The following is a 17,729-nucleotide window of genomic DNA, read 5'->3' as shown; positions in this document are numbered from 1 at the left end:
AAGCCCCCTTAAACCCTCCCTGACCCGTGGTGGCACAAAGCACTGGGCCGAACAGGCTGGGCCCCTGACTGCAGCCTACCTAGCAAGGTAGGGGCTCGGGGGTGCTGGTGGGCGGCATGTCAGCAGGAGACGTGACTCAAAGGCCACAAAGACAACCCAATGAGCCACTCTGGTTCCTGAGCTACCTTCCAGATCTTAAGCTTGTTTATATGTTTCTGGATTCCGTGAACCAAAATTCCCACATTCCCCATTTCCATATACTATTTACAATAAAGATATATCACTTAGGGTAACACGGCTGAATTTCTCAGACTCTGAGAATGAAAAAGTCCTAAACGTGAACCATCTAGCAGGAACTCCTTCCAGGGCAGCCCAGACAGGACCCGCAGAGAAGAGAACATTATGATTATACGAACGTAAACACCTGGGGCGGGGGACCCAACAGTATTTAAGAACACAAACTCTGAAGCCAGTCTGACGAGGTTGGAATCCTGGCTCTAGCTAGAAAACCTTGGACAAGCTTCTTAATCTCCCACGCCTCACCTGGTTCACCCGCAAGATGGATATAATGCAGCACTAAACTCAGAGAAGGGTTGTAGAGATGAAACGTCAAGTGTTTAAAGCCGTGCTTAGCAGGATATCAGCAAGATGTCTGAATAGAAGGTGCCCAGCTCACATCCCCCACCTAAAGAACAAACTGACATCCATCCACAGACCAAAGGGGTCCTCATGGGAGCTCTGGGATCCAGGTACAAAGCTGCAAAACCCTGGTGGAGCCCAAGACCGAGAAGAGTCGCTTGGAGAAGGCAGGCTCCCTGACAGTGGCCCTGGATACAGACCAAAAGCAGCCCTCCCGCCATGGACTCGGCTGTGGCCCAGCTTGGCCATGGTCCTGCACAGAGCCGTGCTGCCTGGGGACCAGGAGGTGCCACCCTGTCTATGCCCCTGTTAACAGGATCTCCAACCTCAGACCTGACCTGTGACTGGCCCCAGCCCCACTCTAAGGTGGTTTAGAGTCACTCCTGCCGGCCCAGGGACCCAGCAATACTCACCTTTGCCCCTGGTAGCAGGACTGCTGACTTCAGTCCCAGCTGCAGACCCTCAAGGGGCCCTATGACTTGATTCCAGGCCCAATATGCCATGGTCCAGGGGCAATACCGCCCACCCAGGAAACCAGTGTGAGACACGCCTGTCCGAGCCCCCACTGGCAGGTCTGCTGACCTCAGTTCTGACTGCAAATCCTGAAGCAGCCCTGTGACCCTATTCTAACCCCACTCTACCCTGGTCCCAGAGGCAGTGCCGCCTACCCAGAGACCTGGTGGGAGCACGCTTAGGGATACAGCGGATGCCACCCTCATCCATGACCCTGGTAACAGGCCTAGAAATGGCACCATGACCAGGCAGCTCAACCATAGCCCTGGAGGCAGGCCCATCACCCAGGTGATAGACAGGATTCAAACCATCTGCATCCCCAGTAACAAGCTCGCCAACGGTGAACGCAACCGCAGACCTGGCAGCAGCCAAGTGACCAGGCTCTAGCCCTGCTCCAATGCAATCTCTGAGGCAGTCCCATCAGTCTGGGGACAGAGCAGCAGGTCTTTACCTACTAAAATCCAGCCTGTAAAGACAGGAAGAGGTGTTTGCTCCTTCAAATGCACAGACATCAACACAAGGCTACACGGATAACAATGAATCAGGCAAACATGCCCCACCACAGGAAACCAATAAAGCCCCAGTAACCAACCATAAAGAATTGGAAATCTGTGACTTGCCTCACGAAGAATTCAAAATAATGGTCTTAAGGTAGCTCAATAAGCTACAAGAGAACACAGATAGACAACTCAACAAAATCAGGATAATGATACATGAACAAGATGAGAATTTCAAAAAAGAGGAATCATAAAAAAAGACCCAAACAGAAATTCTGGAACTGAGGAACACAATGAATGAAATGAAAAATCCAACAGATTTCTTCAACACTACTTGACCAAGAAGAAGAAAGAATCTGTGAACTCAAAAACAGGTCATTTGAAATTATCCAGTCGGGGCGGGGGGGAGGGGAAATGAAACATAGTGAAGACAGCCAATGGGATTTATGGGACACCATCAATCAACTCAACAGATGCACTATGGGACTCTGAAAAGGAGAAAAGAGAGAGAAAGGACCAGAAAGTTTAGTTAAAGGAATAATGGCTGAAACTTTCCCAAATCTTGAGAGGGGTATGCCCATCCAGGTTCCTGAAGCTCAAAGGTTCCCAAACAGGATCAACCCAAAGAATGTTACACAGAAACACATTATAATTAAATTATCAACAGTCAAAGACAAAGAGAAAATTTTAAAAGCAGCAAGAGAAAAAAGGATTTATGATATACAAAGGAACCCCTATAAGGCTATAAGTGGATTTCTCAGCAGAAAACTTACAAGCCAGGAGACAGTGGGAAAATATATTCAAGGTGATGAAAGAAAAAGATGACCAACGAAGAATACTATACCCAGCAAAGCTGCCCTTCAGAAATGAAGACAAGGCAAAGACTTTCTCAGACAAACAAAATCACCACTAGATGATGGTGGTGACTAGGGAATCATCACCACTAGACCTGTCTTACAAGAAACGCTAAAGGGCATTCTTCAAGAGGAAGAAAGGAACAAAGAAACCACAAAAAAGTCAGAAAATACTGGACAAAATGGCAAGAGTAAGTTCTTACCTGTCAATAATGACTTTAAATGTAAACAGATTAAATTATCCAATCAAGAAAACAAAGTGGCTAAATGAATGAGAATACAATATCCAACTATATGCTGCATGCAAGAGACTCAAGCTTTAAAAATACACATAGGCTTAAACGGATGGAAGAAGATATTCCATGCAAATGTTAACCAAAAGAGAGCAGGAGTGGCTACACAGTTGTCCCTCTTTTTTTTTTTTTTTTTTTTTTTTTGCGGTACGCGGGCCTCTCTCACTGCTGTGGCCTCTCCCGTTGCGGAGCACAGGCTCCGGACGTGCAGGCTCAGCGGCCATGGCTCACGGGCCCAGCCGCTCCGCAGCATGTGGGATCTTCCCGGACCGGGGCACGAACCCGTGTCCCCTGCATCGGCAGGCGGACTCCCAACCACTGCGCCACCAGGGGAGCCCCAGTTGTCCTAGGTTGTCTTAACAACACTGTGCCAGTGTTGAACTATGCTAGTCCACTTTTACGCAGATGTGTTTTGATAAATACGTACACAGTACTACACAATCCACAGTTGGTTGAATTTGTGAATGCAGAATCTTGAATACAGAGGGCTCACTGTAACGTTACATGCAGTTGGCACCCCAACCCCCATTGTTCAAGGGTAAACCATTCTTATATTAGACAAAATTGACCTTAAGTCAAAACTGTCAAAAGAGACAAAGAAGGTCATTACATAATGATAAAAGGTCAATTCAACAGGAAACTGTAAGTTATAAATATATATTTACCCACCATCAAAGCATCTAAATATATAAAGCAAATACTGACAGATCTGAAGGGAGAAATAGACAGAAACACAATAATAACAGGAGAGTTCAGTATCCCACTCTCAAAATGGATAAGTCACCCAAAGAGAATACCAGTAAGGAAACAGCAGAGCTGAACAACACTATAGACCAAATAGACCTAACAGACATATACAGAACTTTCCATCAACAACAGAAGAATACACACATTTCTCAAGTGCGCACAGAACATTCTGCAAGACAGATCACATCATAGTTCACAAAACAGGTTGTAAAAATTTCAAACAGATCAAAGCATTACCAGTTCAAAGCCTTAAATGTAAGACCTGAAACTGTAAAACACCCAGAAGAAAACACAGGGAAAAAGCTCCTTGACATGGGTCTTGGCAGTATGTTTTTGAATATGACACCAAAAGCAGAGGCAACAAAAGTAAAAATAAACAAGTAACTAAATATCTAACTAGATAACTTCTGCACAGCAAAGGAAACAACAAAATGAAAAGGCAACCTGCAGAGGAGTATAAAATACTTGTAAACCAAACCTGATAAGGGGTTAATATCTAAAATACACAAGAAACTCATACAACTCAGTAACAAAAAAATAAAACAAACAAAACAATAAATAACCCAATAAAATTAGGCAACGTACCTGAAAATACATTTTCCCAGAGAAGACATACAGATGGCCAACGGGTACCTGAAAAGCAGCTCAACATCACTAATTATCAGGGAAATGTAAATCAAAACCACAATGAGATATCACCTAACACCTGTTATAATGGCTATTATCAAAACCACAAGAGAACAAGTGTTGGCAAGGATGTGGAGCAAAGGGAACCTTGCACACTATTAATGGGAATGTAAACTGGTGCAGCCATTATGGAAAACAGCATGGAGACTCCTCAACAAATTAAGAATAGAGCTACCATATGATTCAACAATCCCATTGCTGGGTACGAATCCAAAAGAAATAACGTCACTATCTTGAAGAGATATCTGAACCCTCATGCTCACTGCAGCATTATTTGCAGTAGCTAAGATAAGGAAACAACCCTGGTGTCCAACAATGGATGAATAGATAAAGAAAACATTTATTTTTATATATATATATATAAACATATTAAACATATTTATATATAATACATATTTATGTAAAATAAAATTTAATTTATTTATATATTCATTTAAATTTTACATATTTATATATTATATGTATTTAAATAAAGTAAATAAATATACATGTATTTAAATAAAAGTAACTTATTTAAATAAATTTTTTTATTTAGAAAATATAATGTTATATGTATAATGGAATATGATTCAGTCTTAAAAAAGAAGAATATACTGGGACTTCCCTGGCGGTCCAGTGGTTAAGACTTTGCCTTCCAATTCCAGGGGTACAGTTTGATCCCTGGTCAGAGAGCTAAGATCCCACACGATTTGCAGCCAAAAAACCAAAAAACATAAAACAGAAGCAATATTGTAACAAATTCAATAAAGACTTTAAAAATGATCCACATCCCAAAAAAAAAAATCTTAAAAAAAAGAACATCCTGCCATTTAACAATATAGATGAACCTGGAGGACATTATGCTAAGTGAAATAAGACAACTCACAAATACCACCTAATCTTACTTATATGTGGAATGTAAAAGAGTTAAACTCATAGAAGCAGAGAGTAGAATGGCAGTTGCCAAGAGTTGAGAGGATGGGGAAATGAAAAGGTGTTGGTCAAAGGGTACAGAGATGCAGTTATGCGGGATGCATAAGTTCTGGAGATTTAAGGTACAGCATGGTGACTGTCATTAATAAAACTGTACTTGAACTTTTCTGAGAGAATTGATCTTAAGTGTTCTCACCACACATACACAAGGTGACGGGAGGTGATGAAGTGTTAATGAGCTTGAATGGGGTGATCATTTCACAATATATACACATATCAAACCAGCACATTATACTCCTTAAATATATATAATTTTAATTTGTCAAGTATACCTCAGTAAAGCTGGAAAAAAGAGAAAAAGAAAATTGGAAAGTATCAAAAAATTTTAAAAAAAATAGTCTTTGGCACATAGTAAACACACAGTAAGTGCTAGTTATCACATCATCACCATCATCTCTTATAAGTCAGAGAAAGTAAAGAATGTTGGAGAGTTTTAAAAATACTCTAAGATGTTTCAAAAAAGTAATTGGGCTTCCCTGGTGGCACAGTGGTTGAGAGTCCGCCTGCCGATGCAGGGGACACGGGTTCGTGCCCCGGTCCGGGAAGATCCCACATGTTGCGGAGCGGCTGGGCCCGTGAGCCATGGCCGCTGAGCCTGCGCGTCCGGAGCCTGTGCTCCGCAACGGGAGAGCCCACAACAGTGAGAGGCCCGCGCACCACAAAAAAAAAAAGTAATTAACACCACATACTAGCAAGAAGGTCTCTATATGTGTTTATATCTGAATCACTGGATTGATTTTTTATTCGAAAATGCTGGTCCTTGAGGAGCCATCTAACACCATCCTCCTCCAAAACGAGTTTCCCATTGGGAAATATTGAGCCGGAGCGAGGGGAACCAAGTCATACTGCTAGGCCAGGACAGAACAAACACATCTATGTCCTAACAGAGATGCTGTGGAAGTTGATTTATTTGCATATCATGAAGGATTGTCGTGACCCACAATGCAACCACAAGGACAGAATCCTGTTACTCAGGGCTGAAAGCCTTCTAGTGGATACACAGTCTAATGAGTACTCCATAATTAGAGGCACACAAGAAAATCCTATTTTTTCACATGTTTACTTTAAACTTTTCCCCAGAGAAATAAATGTAAGCTCATATAACAATGTGAATGTTTCACACCTGCTGACTTGTTTACATGTGCACAACTGCATGGAAGATACTGCTTTCATCAGTGGGGGGACTCTGCCACCCTATAAATGCTCTGCTGATACCAATTCCAACCATCTCTGCTCAGGAGACGGCTCTCCCAGGAGCCGTGATCTCCCTGTACAGAGGTAGCGTGACTGTGCACTGCGCTGTGCAACCTCTTCCCTCCCGGGTTCACTCACATATCCGCCCGCACTCTCACCCCGGCCTCCTTGTAGCCAAAGACCCCACAGAGTAAGGACTTCAGACCATGGCCTAAAACACAGCAGGCTAAAGGGACAACACCAGACCCTGGCATCACGGGTGAAGCTGACCATCAAAGAAAGAGCTATTTTAGCGTCCTCAGACCTTTGCAGCAATAATAATGCAGACTTGCTAAAAACCAGAGGAGAAAGCAAAGGGAAGGTCAGAGTTCAAGGTCAGAGAGGAGCTAGCTTCACTGAAAAGCTTTAAATCACTTTAAGTTTCCTTCTGAAGACTTACCCGTATTAATTATATCTGTGCTCAAGGTACATAGACAACTTAGGTCAGGTGGATGTCAGGTGTCAGGCGGACAGTAAAGGTTTCCTTCATTCTGGTTCCCTCACCTCTCTGAGATGATGATTTCAATGAGATCCTGAGTCAACTACCAAAAGAAGAACTAGACACACAACCAATCCTGATCACAAGGGAGGGATCCAGAAAAGGTCTCACTTCTAGTTGTGACAATCATCACTAAATAAACCTACCTCTACTCTCGGCAGTTGTACGAAATACGTCACCACCAGGTCATGCTGACACTTGGAAAGGGACCAGATGGTGGCCTAATGAAGAGGCTGACCCCTCTAGTCTTATGGGAGAAGTACGACTCCTGTCCAGGAGGAGGGCTCCAAGAACAGCCGCTGCCCACAGAGCTGACCACATGGCAGCCGGGCCAGCTGCCACAGTGATGGCCTCTCACACCCGGCTCAGCTGACCAAAGCCCAGGTGTCATGATTTTGAACACCAGTTCCTCTCCCGCAAGAAAGTGATAAAAGCACCAAGTACATCAAGGAACCTGTGGTCTCAATTCCACATACTGCTAAAAATGCAATTTCCAGACCTTAACCCCCATAGGCCCTCTTTCCTAAAACTGACCTGCCTGGGAACACAGGCTCTGGTGAAGATGCTGGTCAAGTGGCCATGCTAGTTCCCCTTTCACAACCACCCTTCATCTCTCTACAAAACAAGGTACACCTCCCACCCATTCCTACTCTTACAGGATGTGCTGGTCTAGAGCTGAAAACTGTTCAGGGTGTCTTTCTAAGGCCATTGCAAATACTGGTATCAACTCTGTCGAAGAGACATTACTCTGCCGCTTGTTAAAATGGTAAGGAAGACTTTATTCAAGACTGTGGCACCAGGGCTTCCCTGGTGGCGCAGCGGTTGGGAGTCCGCCTGCCGATGCAGGGGACGCGGGTTCGTGCCCCGGTCCGGGAAGATCCCACGTGACGCGGAGCGGCTGGGCCCGTGAGCCATGGCTGCTGAACCTGCGCGTCCAGAGCCCGTGCTCCGCAACGGGAGAGGCCACAACAGTGAGAGGCCCGCGTACCGCGAAAAAAAAGACTATGGCACCAGGGGAGAGTGTGATGAAGCTCAATCCCAAACTCAAGAAGGACAAGTGGGGATTTACAGCCAAGGAACAGAGTGAAGGAATCAAGGGACGGAAAATCACTAAGAGGACATATCAAGGGGAGGGGCATTCTTGCTAAGTTGATTTAACAGAATTCTTGCTGAAGGCAGGTCAAAGTAATCGCATATCAAGGATAGGGGGATAATTTAGCAAAATTCTTGCTAAACGTGGGTCAGCGCAGACAGACGAAGAAGGCCAGGGAGAGGCCCAGTCAAGAAGACAGCACAGAGGAACCTCACTGAAGTTCCGTCAAGGAGACTACCTTTGTCAACACACACTTTACACCTCAGGCGCTCTCAAATTCTTTGCTTTAAATTAAATTGAAAAATGACCTGATCACAGTTTACTGTGAGGTTTGGGCCCATGACTCAGAAGAAGTTCAATATGAAACGTCTTCCATTTCTACCCGTGATACATGATCCAACTGAAAAACTAAAATCCTCCCCCACCCCACTCAGAAAATTATTGCCAGTAAACTTTTCTGTTTACTAATATTCCGTTGGTAATATATTTACAGTGTTTCCATCGAATGTGTCATAACTGTAATGATAACTCTGTTAGTAAATTTTTAATCTTTTAATCGTTTATCTGAGGAAACGTTTTAAAAATTAACTCGATACATATTTTTGTGACCAAAAAGAGGATGGCAAAAACAGACTTGCAAGCATAGATTGCATTAAAGTTCTGTGTGGGAAGCAGAATGGAAGCAGATCAAAGAGAAAAGGAGGTGATGTAAAATTTCCAACTGTTAAAGATGAGCTTGTTTGCATATTTTTAAAGGAATGATAGTGCACAGCCTAAAAGTTGAGAATTATGTTTTATTCAGGAGATACACTGAGGACTTAAGCCCTGGAGACAGGCTCTCAGGTAGCTCTAAGGGACTATTCTGAAGAGGTCGGGGAGGAGCGAAGAGATAGATATATATAGAGAGAGATATCTGTATCTCTGTCTTTCTCTAAAAACAACAACAAAAACCTCCCAGGTAGTTGGAACATCAAAAGATTACTGTTAAAGAACACCAGGCATCTCAAGTTAATGAATTTAGCACTTTTCTATGTATGGGAAGATGCAAGAGTCTAGGCTCTTTGAAATCGTACTTTTGATGTGCACCTTAACTACTTAGGGCCGGTAACCTGTTTTTTTCTATCCTGAATCCCCTCAGGGTGCACAGTCTGGGGAGGCTGCAGTGGCTGAGGGCTTGATGGCCGCAACAACCTTTGTTAACTGATGTGGCCGGTGACATCCTTCCTCTACAATGATCAGTATCAAATTGCTCCTGGTATTTAAATTCCACTGTATACACTGAGTGCTCTTCTAGTTCAATTTTAAATAGTTAATTTTCACAATACACAAGAGATCAAATCCAATAATCTCACTGGATCCAATTCATTCGTCATTTAAAATCTGTGATAAAAATATTGCAAGTCAACTCAAAAAATATGTGCAGGGGTATACAGTTTTTGAAAATTCCTTAAGAGAGTATACAAACAAAAGGTTTGACACTCTCTGAGCTAGAGAAAAACGGTCAGGAGGAAAGTGACAAGAAATAAGTAAAAAAGAACAAAAGAAAGAAGCCAGGGTTCGGGAAAAAGAATCCTGAACTGCTTGGAATGTACCTTGAAGTCAGTAGAGTGCAGCTGAGGTTGCAGAGATTTTAACCAAGTGGGGAGACCCTGCAGCAGTGTGAGAACGATGCCCCGAGGCTGTGGGACTTGCCTCACACACCCCACCCCCTTCTCATCCGTTTGTTTTCTATACAACTAAGGAAACAAAGTACCACAACTAGGAACTTTCACAAACTCTCACAATCAAACTAACTCCCACACTCCCTGCCCCCCCCATAAGAGTTTAAGATCTGTCCCCACTCTCTCCAGGAAGCCATAGTTTGATTCTTTGGACAACACCGGCATAAATCACAAGACACCAAGAGACGGAGACCAGCCACAGGGCCAAAGGGTTTCACTCAACTTTACTCCCAGTTAGTTAAAAGTCAAGGTGTTACCTTTGTGGATGCTGCCTTCTGCTCCGCCATCCAGAAAGCATCAAAGGGGAAGGGCATACTAGTTTGAACCCTTTTATTGCTTTACCCAGAGCAAAAATTGAGAGTCAAAGATGGTAGTAATCACAATCTTCCTTTCCCTTGTTTTGGACACTAATGACCAAGTTTCTTTTCAATCTAGTCACAGATATACTAAAAAGGGAAGAAAGCACAATTTTTAAATAAAAAGGTATTTTTGGAGCCCTCTCTCCATTTTGGCAGGGAACCTGGGCAAGGCACCTTGCTTAGAAACAACTGACAATGTTCACAATCTGTTGGTCCAAACTGTGCAGAGCTAAATTCCAAGTGGTGGATTTTCCCCGAGCTTCCCTCTACCCTGGGGCACTTCTCTTCTTACAGGTGACTCAGTGGAGTCAATGAGAGCCTAAGTAATTTACCCAAAAGACTCCCAGCCAATACACAAAGGGCTGAGATTCCACAAAACATCGCTATGCTGCCATCTGCTATGGTCTGAATGTTCATGTCCCCTCAAAATTCACGCTGAAGTGCTAACGCCAATGCGGTGGGATTAAGAAGTAGGGGCACTTAGGGTGTGATTAGATCGCAAGGGTGGAGCCCTCGCGAGTGGGATAGATGCTTTTATAAAAGAGGCCCCACAGAGACTGCTTACCCTTCCACCATGGGAAGACACAGCCAGAGGCGCCAGCTTTGAACCAGGAAGAGGGCCCTCACCGAACTGGACCTTGCTGGTGCCTGGACTGACCTCCCAGCCTCCAGAAATTGTGCTGTTTATAAACTACCCGGTAGGTACTATTTTGTATTTTGTTATAACAGCTCAAATGCACTAAGACACTATCTAAACAAGAAACTTAACTCCCATCACGGGTCTTCTAGGCCTCAAGTACACAATCGATCAATTTCCAACCTGATTTATAAGATACTACTTCTTTGTTCTGGTCGGAGGATGTTGTGCTCTAATCAAGAGCTTCGAAGTATGCAGCTACACTTCGTGAAAATATATATATTCACATTCATTGCCTCCCTGTATCCGCTGACCACTTGACTCCTTAACCCCAACCAGCAAAGGTCACCGTGTCCTACTCACCGAACACAATGGCCGTGCACAAGGCTCTCAACTGCTCTGCAGCATGAGCGCAGGTAACTCCCAAATTTAGATATCTTGCTAGACTCTTGGATCTTTCCTCACAGAGGGCAGATGATCAAACACTTCAAAACACTGCACGTTTAAAGCTAAATTCTGACTTTTTAAAATTAAGGACATGAGTATTCTCCAAGTCAAAATCTCAACCAGGGACTTTCCTCGTGGCATGGTGGTTAAGAATCCATCTGCCAATGCAGGGGACACGGGGTCGAGCCCTTGTCCGGGAAGATCCCACGTGCCACGGAGCAACTAAGCCCGTGAGCCACAACTACTGAACCTGCGAGCCACAACTACTGAGCCCGCAAGCCACAACTACTGAGCCCGTGCGCCTAGAGGCCATGCTCCACAACAAAGAGAAGCCACCGCAAGGAGAAGCCCGCGTACCACAATGAAGAGTAGCCCCCGCTTGCCGCAACTAGAGAAAGCCTGTGCACAGCAACGAAGACCGAACGCAGCCAAAAATTAATTAATTAACTTTAAAAAAATCTCAATCATCTACTTCAACCCAGATGTAAGTCTCCATCTTTGACTTGGCTCGATTTAACATTTTTTTTACTCCACTGGGCAAAGCCGACAGCGGTACGATAATCAAATCTGTATATGGCACAAAACCATAAAGGTACTGGACTTTAAAAGATAGCATTCAGACAGAGGTTGACAGGCTTAAGAAGATGAGATGAAGGAAGTAATGTAAAATAGAATTAATATACAGTCCTCAATTTAGGTTTTATATATTATACTCAACACTCTACAACTGTTATGAGGATTTGTGGGTTACCACCAACAGATGTTAAAAACATCTGTGTCACTGCAAACTCAGTGTAAATCTCTTGGCTTCTCTGCATAATGCAAAGGTCCAAACAAGGGCTGTGACAGTGCCAGTGAGACCACATCTACAGAACAGAGTGTCCTTATTGTTCAAACAAGTCCCAATGGGGAAGAGATGGGAGGCAAGCCAAAGGCTGCATGACAAAATGCACCCAACACTGAACTCATTCCTTCTAAAACAGTGTACCAACACCACAGCCCACTTAACACAGCAGCTCCATAATCAGCCTCCGGTGTCAGGATCACAGGCAAGTACGACACAAATACCACACAGATGGACAGCAAAGTGACCCTGCAGATCTCGCAAAGATACATGAAGTCTATGGAAGAGACAAAAGGCTCTGGCAGGTACCCGTTAATAATGACCCAACAGATGCCCCAAACAGAATGATATGAATAAAAAAGACCAAGAGAAGCTAGAGGTGGACGTACGGCGGGGTCTGATCGCTCGAGCAAATAATTCTGGGAAAAAAAGAAAAGTCCCTTACTATGATCATGCCACTCACTTTCAAGGTCAAGTGAAGACTATGCTATTACGCATCACAGACTTTTATCAGAGAAATTAATCTCCCCCGCCCAAATTGATTCAATTCTAAAAATGGGTACTTGGGATGGAATTATCTTAGTTTTATTATCTGGGCTTTGTTTTTCCAAATTAAGCTGAAACTTTTTCCTCACTATTAACTATGAAATTTTGATCCCTGTTTTAAGTGGATTCACTTTGAGTGGCCTTTCTCTAGGACCATTTTTTTCAGACAGTGATGATTTCCTGACCACTGTTCATCCCGTTTGGCAGTTTTCAGAGGGCAGCTGTGAGGACGGTGAGATGATTCAAAACCACATCTTGTGAGAAATAACAGAAGGAAATGATGCCAGGAGAAGAACACGGGGCGGGGAACAGGGGGTGCGCGGAGACCAGCACAGCTGTGTTCAACTGAGGGACTGTCATTGTGATCATGTTTATTCTGAAAAGCCCAAGGGGTACAAAAGTAGAACCAGGTAGAAACAATGCAGACATTTCTACTCAGTATAACAGAAAACTTTAACAACTAAAATTGTCCAAAAAGTTGATGCCTTGCTTTGAGATAGTGAGTTTCCATCACTAGAGGTGTTCAAATAATGATTTAGCTCTAAGTCCTAACACACAAGGCCCCCTTCAGAGTCATAGCTAATCAGCTACCTTCCCCTCTCCTCCTGTAGACCTAGTCAGCTCCCTCCCGCAGGGTCATTACCACGGTTCTTTGTACTCATTCAAATATTTACTGAGTCCTTACTGTGTGCCAGGCACTGTTCCAGGAGCTGGGGATATTTCAGTGAACAAAATGGATCAAAACCTTTGCTCCTATAATGTGTGGATTGTGGAAGGTAAATTCCATCATGTTTTGAAGGTAAGAGATACAGAGAAAGGAGAGAATTGGTCAGAGCCAGAGTGCTGGGAGGAGAATTGGGTTGGAATTTTATATAGGGTGGTCAAGGTAGGCCTCATCAAAAGGGTGACATTTGAGGCCTCACTGAGCGGATAAATGGACGTTCTAAGAAAAGGACTTGCCATCCCATGGCTAGATAATCCAGTGGCCAAGAGCCTAATCCATGTGCTTCTAGAGTCACGGCCCCCTCGTTGGTCTTTATAGGTTTGCACAAGCCACAGGAAAGCAAGGGCCAAGGAGGGCCCCAAGTCAGGGCCCAGAGCCCCAGGCCCTCCTCACACACCCGGAGCCAGTTTCCCCCAGTTCAGAGTGGAGCCCTCGCCACCAGGCTCACGTATCACTGCCACCCCTCGTCCTCAGCACCCAGCCTCCATGGAGCTTCCATAGATAACAAACTCCCCCACAGTCTTCTCTTTCACTCAAACTGCATGTTGCTCAGATTCTAAAAACTCTAAAGAGTGGGAAGGTGGCAGTAGTTTATTTCAGAAAATTGGCGTCCAAGGGCTGCCACATTCATCGCAATTCCAGGGTACAAAAAACATTTGGCATGAGACAAAAAACACCCTTAAACATGACTTGGTTCTAATTTCAAGACTCCTGGGCATCAAAATACAAAGGACTTTAGAAAAATACTCAGTAATCCTGTGAATTTCCCTAGTTTCAAAAGACAATGTTCCCTTTCCAATCCTCTCTCTCGAAGAGAAGACCACTCCTTTTTCTAGCCCAAGAAGGGATGTTCTTTGGCCGGAATAAGTTTGAAACACACGGCGGCCTCACTTAAAGGTTTCCAGCTTTGGGTTCCAGGGGAGGAACAGAAAGATACTGATGCCGGTGTCTTGAATAAAATAACCTAGTAGAGTTCTTTCCCCCACGGATGGATGCAGCAGAAACCCCAACCCTGGTACAGGGGGAATTTATACTACATAGTACACTACACATTTCTGGGATCACTTCAGGAAGGACAGAACGCGTAACAAATACTGCTCAGTATATTACAGAAGTCTCAACAACCTGACCTCTAGAAAGAGACTGCTGTGACAATATCCAGAAAGCCACGTATTCTGACAAAAGCCCACGGGGGGCGCATATGCTCAGCACCTAATGACTCCCCAGGTTCTGCTAAGCCATACTCAGGCTTGGAACCGCTTTTCTTCTTCAGTTTCAATGCTGCGGCTGCCACCCAGCGCACTAGCAGACTAGTTCACCAGGGGTACTGGGAGACGGCTCAGCACCGTCACCGTTCCTGCAGCCACTGTTCACAGGGCCTCACACAGACCAGTGGACAGGAAGACAACACACAACTTTAGCATTTCATGACCCAAGAAGCGCCGCGGGATTCGCCTATTCTGTGGGCGCCCCGTGGCCCACGTGCCTGGGATATCTACCCAGCCGGCACGGAGCAACTGGGGAGGAGGGAAGATGAAATAAGGGTCCTCGCCGGCTTCCCATGCGATTCACAGGCAAGTCCGGGTTAACAGAAAGGAAAGGTCACTTCAGTGATAAGCGTCCCAGAAGCCTCCCCGGGGAAGGGATAATGCTGCCCCCCAGCCGGCTCCTACTAACAGCTCTGCCTGGGCTTTGGGGTGAGCACAGGCCGGGGCTTCCAGGACAGTCCTACTGATGCCTGCTGTGCGGGCACGACTGTTCACAGTCCCCAGCGTCACTCTCCAGTGTCATAGTTTGCATGCTAAATTATATGGTCCCCTAAATGGAGCTGAGTTCCTAGAGGGAGTTTTGCTGGTTTTCGTGGGACCATACCCATCCAAGTCTACCACCGGCCTCGGGACAGACCGAGTACAGATTCTCTCCATGTCTCTGTGTCCAGCAGTGGGAGAGGCACAGGATGCGGCAGTCGGAGCCCCTCTGCCTGGGTTAGCATCTCAGGCCCTCACACGTCACAGCAGTGAGACTGTGGACAAGCTCTTTAACATCCCCATTTGACACAAAAATGGGACTAAAAGTAATTGCTAAGAAGATTAACGAGTTAATATTTGTAATGTGCTTAGAACACAGGGGAAGCACTCTGCTAAGTGAAAAACCAATACACAGTCCAGCTGTCTAACAGGTAAGTGAACTTCTATAGGAGGATGTGAGGCAGGGGAGGAAAGCCCTTCTTAAACAACTTTTAGACACCCTCCATGCTCAAGGACTTCTCCCGAGCACACCACCCCTGCCCCAAGCCCGCCCCACACAACCCTGTGCGGTGCTGCCTAGGAACAGGATGCCAGAGGGCCAGGGCAGCATAAAGGCTGCCAGGTGGTTTATGGTCCACTACACGACAGCCACAGTGAAACCAGCTCAAGCAGAACAAAGACAGGTATTCCAGGTTGCAGCTGGCTGTCAGAAGCCTTCAAACATCTCCCCCAGTTGTCTTAGGCCCTCAAATTGAAGAGAGCTCTTTGCCTCATCACATACTCGGCAACGGAAATAGCACATTTATGTGTGTGATTCAGGACCTCAAAAGCATCAGAGGCGTACTGATAACAACCAATATTAGATGAAATTCAGAGCAACCCACTCAAGATGAAAAGATCTCAGATATATAACTCACGTGTAAGATTTCATGTGGAACATTAGAAAGAAATCTCCTTAATTCCTCAGAGAGACACCTCTCTACCACAAACAAAACAGGTGCTTGGGACAGTCGTGCAAAAGTGGGCTACACCACACCATCCCATGAAAACAAAAATGACCAATCATCTAGATATCTGACTTTGTGAAAGCATCAATTTACTCCTTTAAATTTTAGTGTAGGGCTTCCCTGGTGGCGCAGTGGTTGGGAGTCCACCTGCCGATGCAGGGGACACGGGTTCGTGCCCCGGTCCGGGAAGATCCCACATGCCGCGGAGCAGCTGGGCCCGTGAACCATGGCCGCTGAGCCTGCGCGTCCGGAGCCTGTGCTCTGCAACGGGAGAGGCCACAACAGTGACAGGCCCGTGTATCGCAAAAAAAATTTTAGTGTTGTCACAGTTCTGCTTAATATCATTTGAACCTTTCAGGCCTGATTTGAACTCTCTCTTAAGATGATAAATTCCTGAAGAACGTCGCGTCTCCCAGACTGTGCACCCAGAGGGGATTCAGGATGGAGAAAAACAGGATACTGGCCCCAGATAGCTGAGGTGCATATCAAAGGAATGATTTCAATATGCTCAAACTCTTGCAACTTCCCATACATAGAAAAGTGCTAAATTCATTAACCTGAGATGTCTGGTTTTCTTTAATAGTAATCTTTTGATGTTCCAACTATCTGGGGTTTTTTTGTTTGGTTTTTGTTTTTGTTTGGCAAAAACTCCTCTATAGGGGGCTTCCCTGGTGGCACAGTGGTTAAGAATTCCCCTGCCAACGCAGGGAACACAAGTTCGAGCCCTAGTCCGGGAAGATTCCACATGCTGCGGAACTACTAAGCCCGTGCGCCACAACTACTGAGCCTGAGCTCTAGAGCCCGCGAGCCACAACTACTGAGCCCGCGCACCATAACTACTGAAGCCCGTGTGCCTAGAACCCATGCTCCGCAACAAAAGAAACCACTGCAATGAGAAGCTGTGCACCGCAACGAACAGCAGCCCCCACTCACCACAACTAGAGAAACCCCACGGGCAGCAACGAAGACCCAACGCAGCCAAAAATAAATAAATAATTTTATATTAAAAAAACCTCCTCTGTATCCTGGCTCCTCCCTTAACCCTTCAGAGCAGTCCCTCCGAGTGATCTGAGAGGCTGTGTCCCAGGCTTAAGTATTTTGAAAAGAACTGAGTCCTTGAAGCAGTCTAGGCTACGTACAGGGCACAGCCCCCCACACGCTAAAGACGTGCAGGAGGCAGAACCAACGAAATGCTAGGTAATTTCACCAAGTGCTGATTTAAAAGTGGGGGGATCGCATGTGTAGGTACAGATGCATGCGTTTTTATGTGAATAGTGGTCTCAGATTCACTTCTCCATTATCTGTCTGGTGATCACCCAGGAGACGTGATACCTAAGGTCATAAAATTATGAATCAACAAAAAGGACGCAAGTGGAGGGCACCCTACAAAAACATGAACCACTCAGCCAGGGAGACAGAAGAACAAAAAGAGTAACTCTTTGCTATGGCGGGGCCGGGGCCAAGAAACTTTTCCATCAACCTTCTTTTCAGGAGAGCTCAGACTCTCCCTCCCATTTTGTAACACTGATTTCCTTATACATGAAGAAAACCAAGGAGTCGTTTCCAGAGTTTTACTACCCAAAAGAGAAAACGTAAGAACCTCATCACTCATTCACTTTGACTTCATTAATTTAATAAAATTTCATTCAAAATAATGGAAGTGAGCAGG

The 17,729-nt window shown here is 45.0% G+C and overlaps 1 protein-coding gene across 2 annotated transcripts in view; it reads right to left on the bottom strand.

Moving 5' to 3' along the window:
- The window catches only part of VOPP1 (VOPP1 WW domain binding protein), a 133,640-nt gene that overhangs the window by 86,767 nt on the left and 29,144 nt on the right, over window positions 1-17,729 (bottom strand). The gene's annotated exons all lie outside the window — the stretch shown is intronic.

The sequence above is a fragment of the Lagenorhynchus albirostris genome, chromosome 8, assembly GCF_949774975.1.
Source record: "Lagenorhynchus albirostris chromosome 8, mLagAlb1.1, whole genome shotgun sequence".
Classification (NCBI taxonomy): Eukaryota; Metazoa; Chordata; class Mammalia; order Artiodactyla; family Delphinidae; genus Lagenorhynchus; species Lagenorhynchus albirostris.
This window is presented reverse-complemented; position numbering and strand designations above follow the sequence as displayed.